Genomic DNA, 6,950 nt, shown 5'->3' with positions numbered 1-6,950 from the left:
TTTGCCACGATGCCTGGACGAGACCCATGTACCTTTTCTCACCCTTGCTTCCTCTCTCCTTCGTGGAAAGACAGCACTCCATCCCACATTTACCAAACCCTTGCATTTTTGTTGTTGTTGTTGTTATGATCTCTCAGAAACAGCCTCCTCATAATGCCATGACAAATCAATCTTTCCCCTTGTTTTTGCTGGAGGGCAGAGATTTCTGAATCCACAAGTCTTTCTTTATGTGGAACCAATGACAGACTCTGGATTCTTAGCCACATTCATGGTCTCTGCATTTGCACACTTACAGGATGTATTATTGGATAACGTTGGTTTCTAGACAGTACTTTGAGATAACACAATTCTAATGCAGCTTTGACATATTGCTGTTTTGCAAATAGTTGTCCACCTGTTGTGTCATGTCTATACCTGTGCTGCATCTTCCCGAGAGCACTCGGTTAATTCTCTTACAGGCCGCTTGCAGGGCCTGATATTCTGTTTTCATGGCTGTTTGAAGCAGGGACTCCAGGAGGCATGCATGGCTCTGGGTTGGCCTCCATAGGGAGAACTGTTCTCTCCTAAGTCACAATAAGTGCCAATAACTCTTTTCAGTTGGCTACTTTCTGACCTAGGGTCCTGATTTAGAACCACAGTACAATTTGGAATTTTTATGTGAATTTTTATATTTCTTAAAGACTTTCTTTATGTATTTATTTAAGAGAGAGAGAGCATATGCAGTGGGAGCAGCAGGCAGAGGGAGAGGGAAAAGCAGACTCTTCTGCTGAGCAGGGAAGCTGTTGTGGGACTCTATCTGACCCCAGGACCCCAGGATCATGACCTGAGGGGAAGGCACATGCTTAACTGACTGAGCCACCCAGGGGTCCTGGCTTTATTTATTTGAGAGAGACTGCATGTGCTAGCTCTTGTGGGAAGAACAGAGGAAGGTGCAGGGGGGGGGGGAGGGAGAGAGAGTCCCGAGATAATGAACAATCACTCAGGACAGGACAGGAACTACTTCCTGACAACAGGATAGTGAGTCAGAGGGGCACCTCCACCCCCCTGCATTTGGCAGAGACTCAAGTCAAAGGCAGGCAGCGGAGCTGGAAAGTTGGGGTGGAGGAGCAGGACAGGAGCTGACAGAAGAGGGCCGTTCTATGTCATAGACCATATCTGAAGAGCATATCTATTTCCCCTCTTGGTCTAAAGTTCGGGGGTGTGTGTGCAAAGTTGGGAGCAAGAACAAGAAAAGCTATCTGGGGCCAATCACTGCGGAGATGTGGCTTGGCTTTCCAGGAGGGCCTCTGCAGAGCTTGTGGGTCCAGTCCTGCCTGGTTCCTTGTCAGATTTAGAAAGTTCCCTAGACTGGAATCCCTCTCTTAAGCTCTCTTCAGACAACTGAACACCTTCTATGGATAGAGAAACTGTATTTCATAACAACTATGATCAGTACTGTACATAATTACAATAATGATCAATAATAATTATAATCATCTACATATCATTCATGTATAAATATTAATATGTATGAAATTATATAATCTATATATCACGCTTATGGCATGTATGTAATTATACACACTTATAATAAATATAACAATTGATAAACTAAATTAAAACATAATAAAGTAATACATTAACAAAGTATTAAATAATAAAAATTTTATGATAACAATGATTGAATCACTGGGAGCCAGAGATGATCCTTTTCCTTATTGTGAGCTGATGGCAGTGCTTAGGCTGACAGGTTTAATTTATGCTTCCTTAATGGGGTACTTTCTTTTCTTTTCTTTTCTTTTTTTCACTCCACAGGCGCCCAGGGGGTTCCCCCTCCTCCCCAAGGCCAGACCGCCCCGACCCTAGGCAGAAGGGCGACCCCCAAAGGGTCTTTAAACCTCCGCGCCAGGACGCGCTAGGTACCTGGACAGGGGGTGGGGGAACAGGCGAAGCAGGAGGGGGGACACGAGGCCACAGGCCACCCCGCCTCGACGCCTATTGCGTCCCCGGCCAAACCGCGGAGAGGGGAAACCCTGACGCTGACAGCCTGTGACGGGGGAGGTCCCACCAGTCCCGCTGGGAGCCGCCACTGGCCCCCAGAGGCCGACACCCGACACCGCCCTCTCCCCATTTCCCCCCCACCCCGCTAGAGCGACCGGGGGCGGACAGGACCCCTCTCCCTTCCCAAGCACCCCAAAGCTCGCTTTTACCCACAGACGCATCCCTCCCCGCACCCGGGAACCCAGGCCCCTCTCGCCACAGAAGGCGAGGGGGCTGCAGCTGGAAGTGGTGCACAGGCAGGCAGGGCGCGCGAAGCAGGGCCCTAGAGCACGGGCAGGGAAGGCGAGGAGCCGAACCCGGCACGAGGCCTCGGCGGGGGGCCGGAGGGGAGAGACACGGAGCTGGGAATGGCAGGGTCGGAGCAGACGTCCGACGGACCGAGAGAGAACCATCCAGGGCGGGCGGAGGGAGGTGGCGGCCGGCGGGCGCCCCGCGTGAGCCGAGGCTCTGAGGCCCCCGGGGGTGGGGGGCGGGCCCGAACCACCCCCGGAAGGCGCATGGGGGCCGGCCGCCGCACCGCGCGTCCCGAAACGCGCCGAGGGCACCGTGCTGGCGCAGCGACCCGGAAGGACCCGCGCGAGGGCGAAGACAGCGGCGCGGGCGTGCACCCTCCGCAAGCCCTTGACCCGCCCTCCGAGGGGAAGGCGGGGCGCGGAAGGGCTGAGACCAGGGACAAGGCAGGCGCGCCAAAGGGGCGCGGCAGGGGGTGACGCGGCGCCAGCCCTAGATGGAGAAGAGGGGCAGGGGAGCCCAGAGGGGACACGGGGGGGGGCGGGAAAGGCGCTGCGCCATCACCCCCCCCCCTTTCATCCAGGCGACAGGTCGCTGTACTCTACTTGCTTCCAGGCTCCATTCGCCTATGGGCGGGGCTCCACTGGCATCTGGGCTCCTCCTTACCCCTGACTTCTTGGAGGATTAAGTCATGGTTGCCTTTGTAAGGTACATGGACTGTTTTAATTATGGGCAATAGGGTTTTAGAAGGCAAATTAGGCAGGAAAATCAAATTAAAAATTTAAGCTTCCTTAATTTGGTCTTGTCTTTTTTTTTTTTTTTTCCACTCCACAGGCGCCCAGGGGGTTAGCACCTCCCACCCCCAACACATCAAGGAACGCGAGGCACACGCACTGCGCCATGGGGCCTCCGGGTAGCCCCCTCCCGTCGGTCGCGCAAAGACCCTGGCTTGGCGCAGCAACCATGGCCCCGGGGGTGCGGTGGGCGGCGGAGTCTGGGGGAGAAGGGAACCCTCCTCCCCACGGGCCCGACCGCCCCGACTCTAGGCGGACAAGCGATCCCCAAATGGTCTTTAAATGTCCGCGCCCAGACGCGCTAAGTACCTGGACAGGGGGTGGGGGAATAGGGGAAGCAGGAGGGGGGACACGAGGCCACAGGCCACCCCGCCTCGACGCAGATTGCGTCTGCGGCCAACCCGCAGAGAGCGGAAACCCGGACGCTGCGGGCCCGTGATTGGGGAGGCCGCCGCAGTCCCGCCCGGCGCCGCCACTGGCCCCGAGGCCTACACCCGACACCGCCCTCTCCCCATCCCTTCCCATCCCCGCCAGAGCCACCAGGGGAGGACCGGACCCTTCCTCCCTTCTCAAGCACCCCAAAGCTCGCTGTTACCCACAACCGTGTACCTCCCCGTACCCGCCAACCCAGGCCCCTCACGCCAAAGGCGGCGAGGGGGCTGCAGCAGGAAGCGAGGCCCGGGCAGGCAGGGCACGCGAAGCGGGGAGCAAGAGCAGGGGCAGGGAAGGCGAGGAGCGGAACTGGGGCCCGAGGCCTGGGCGGGGGGGCCGGAGGGGAGAGACACTGAGCGGGGAATGGCAGGGTCAGAGCACACGCCCGACGGAACGAGAGAGAACCATCCAGAGCGGGCGGAGGGAGGTGGCAGGGCCGGTGGCCCTCAAGAGCCAAGGCTCTGAGGCCCCCGGGGTTGGGGGGCGGGCCCGAACCACACCCGGAAGGCGCCATGAGGGTCGGCCGCCGCGCCGCGGTCCCGGGAAAGACCCGCGCGAGGGCGAAGGCAGCCGCGGGAGCGCGCACCCCTCCGCAAGCCCTTGACCCGCCCTCCGCGGGGAAGGTGGGGCACGGGAGGGCTGAGACCAGGGACAAGGCAGGCGCGCCAAAGTGGCGCGGCGGGGGTGGGGGGGACGCGGCGCCAGCCCCGGACGGAGAAGACGGGCAGGGGAGCCCAGAGGGGACACGGGGGGGGGGGGGGGGAAAGGCGCTGCGCCATCCACCCCCACATTCATCCGGGCGACAGTCGCTGTTCTCCACTCTCTTCCGGTCTCCACTCGCCTATGGGCGGGGCTCCACTGGCATCTGGGCGCCTCCTTCCCCCTGACTTCTTGGAGGATTAAGTCATGGTTGGCTTTGTAAGGCCCATGGACTCTTAATTATGGGCAATAGGGTTTTCAGAAAGCAAATTAGGCAGGAAAATCAAATTAAAATTTTAAGCTTCCTTTATTGGGTTTTCTTTACTTTTTATTTTTTTTTCACTCCACAGGGCCCAGGGGCTTCCCACCTGCCTCACCCCCCCCAAACACACACATCGAGGAACACGGGGCACCTGAACGGCCCGACACGGCCGCTGGGTAGCCCCCTCCCAACAGCCTGTAAAGACCATGGCGTGGCGCAGCAACCACGGCCCCGCCGGTGCGGTGGGCGTCGGAGTCTGGGGGAGAAGGGAACCCTCCTCCCCACAGGCCCGACGAACCCCGACCCTAGGCGGACGAGCCACCCCTAAAGGGTCTTTAAACCTCTGCGCCGGGTCGCGCTAGGTACCTGGACAGTGGGTGGGGGACACGAGGCCATAGGCCACCCCGCCTCGACGCCGATTGCGTCCTTGGACAACGCGCGGGGAGCTGAAACCCCGACGCTGCCGGCCCGTGACGGCGGAGGCCCCCGCAGGCCTGCCGGGCCCCGCCACTGGCCCTGGAGGCCGACACCCGACACCGCCCTCTCCCCATCCCCCCCCCCCCAGAGCCACCGCGGGCGGACCGGACCCCGCTCCATTCCCAAGCACCCCGGAGCTCGCTTTTACACACAACCGCGTTTCTCCCCGCACCCGCCAACCCAGGCCCCTCTCGCCACAGAAGACAGGGGGCTGCAGCGGGAAGCGGGGCATGGGAGGCAGGGCACGCGAAGCGGGGGGCGAGAGTAGGGGCAGGGAAGGCGAGGAGCCGAACCCGGGCACGAGGCCTGGGCGGGGGGCCAGAGTGGAGAGATATGGAGCAGGGAACAGCAGGGTCAGAGCAGAGGCCCGACGGACTGTGAGAGAACCATCCAGGAGGGGCGGCAAGAGGTGGCGGCGGGCGGGCGCGTTGAGGGCATTGTGCGGACGCAGTGACCGCGAAGGCCGGCGCCTAGGCTGAAGGCAGCCGCGCCAGCGCGCACCCCTCCGCAAGCCCTTGACCCGCCCTCCGCGTGGAAGACAGGGCGCGGGAGGGCTGAGAGCAGGGACAAGGCAGGCGAGCCAGAGGGGCGCGGCGGGGGGGAGGGCACGGTGCCAGCCCCGGTGCCAGAAGTCGGGCAGGGGAGCCCAGAGGGGAAACGGGGGGGGGTCGGGAAAGGCTCTGTGCCATCCCCCCCCCTTTCATCCTGGCGACCCATCCCTGTTCTCCACTCGCTTCCGGGCTCCACTGGCCTATGGGCGGGGCACCACTGGCATCTGGGCGCCTCCTTCCTTCTGACTTCTTGGAGGATTAATAAATACACTTTCACATTTTATAATCTTTACATTTTTAAAAATAATTTCAGTCTTTCTTTGCTTTCTTAGAATTTGATGACACATTTTTGTTTTATATTTGATTTCTGATTATTTACTGAATTCTTTATCTGATTATGTTGCCCACAATCTTAATGATTCTCACTCACATTATCTTGTCTTGTGCATTTCGTACATATTTCTTGAAGCTTTATTTGTAGGGATTTCTGAAGGCCTATATTAAATATGGGTTTCACTAGAAAAAATACTGTCCCATTTCTGCCACCAGCCTGGGATTTTTACCAAATTTTACCAAATTCTTCACATGCATGAGTGCATGTGTGCATACGTGTGTGTATATGTGTTTGACACCCCATGTAGTATGAGTTTTGATTGACATAACCATGTCATAACTGGCTCATGGTTATTAATTTTAAGAGAAGATACCCTCCAGTATCCCATGCAGAGTCTACAGATAGGCAGTTTTATTTGTCTTCCTTTGGCAAGGATTGTGGACTGTTGATGGCCTGGTCATTGGGATAGTTTACTTGGGCTTTATATTACACTGGGTATGTATACTTTGGAGTTGTATGCAGAAGTGCCTTATATTATATTTTGCACTTATGGTGACCCCTGGGACTTTGTCTTCCCCATATCCTTAAACATCAAAAAAACCAACCACCAAATATACTCAGAACAGCACATGTTCTCAAGATAAAGACAGAATTGGGGCTACTTTCTTTGTTCCTCTTTTGTTCTGAGTATTATTAAGTTTTTACTAATTTTTACAAAATTAATGTAGACATCAATAATTTAGTTCTTTTCGCAAAAGTCACTCACAGTAACTGGTGCTCAAGAAATACTTATTGAAGAGATGAATGAATGATTTCTCAGGTCCTCCTATGTTAGATTGATGGTTCCTCCAAGCTGTCACAGGGAATGGTAGAGAACCAGATCCCTTTCCTAGAGAATATTTCTCTGTATCAATATCTTTTCTACAGGGCAGCACAGAACAAGAATTATGAAGGAAAAAGAAACCCTCTTTCCCATCTTGCCTTTGCTAAGAGAGAACCAGAAAGAAAGAAGGGAATAAGGAAGAGAAAATGGAGGAGAGGAGGGAATGCATGGAATGCTTGGTGGCGGAACTGTGAATCGTAGGCTTCTCTAGTTAGGGTTCATTCATTCATGAGGATCTTTTACATTT

At 56.3% G+C, this 6,950-nt stretch overlaps 1 long non-coding RNA gene across 1 annotated transcript; it reads left to right on the top strand.

Annotated features, from left to right (window-relative positions):
• The first annotated feature begins 2,390 nt into the window (after nt 1–2,390).
• Nucleotides 2,391–4,506, top strand: LOC123393052. Its single transcript, XR_006607752.1, has 2 exons — nt 2,391–2,979; nt 3,106–4,506. It is a non-coding gene; the product is annotated as an uncharacterized LOC123393052 (long non-coding RNA).
• Nucleotides 4,507–6,950: the final 2,444 nt, after the last annotated feature.

Source organism: Mustela putorius, unplaced genomic scaffold (genome assembly GCF_011764305.1).
Source record: "Mustela putorius furo isolate JIRA1106 unplaced genomic scaffold, ASM1176430v1.1 tig00000731_pilon_pilon_pilon, whole genome shotgun sequence".
Taxonomy (NCBI): Eukaryota; Metazoa; Chordata; class Mammalia; order Carnivora; family Mustelidae; genus Mustela; species Mustela putorius.
The sequence above is the reverse complement of the archived record's forward strand: the minus strand, read 5'-3'. Positions and strand labels throughout refer to the sequence as shown.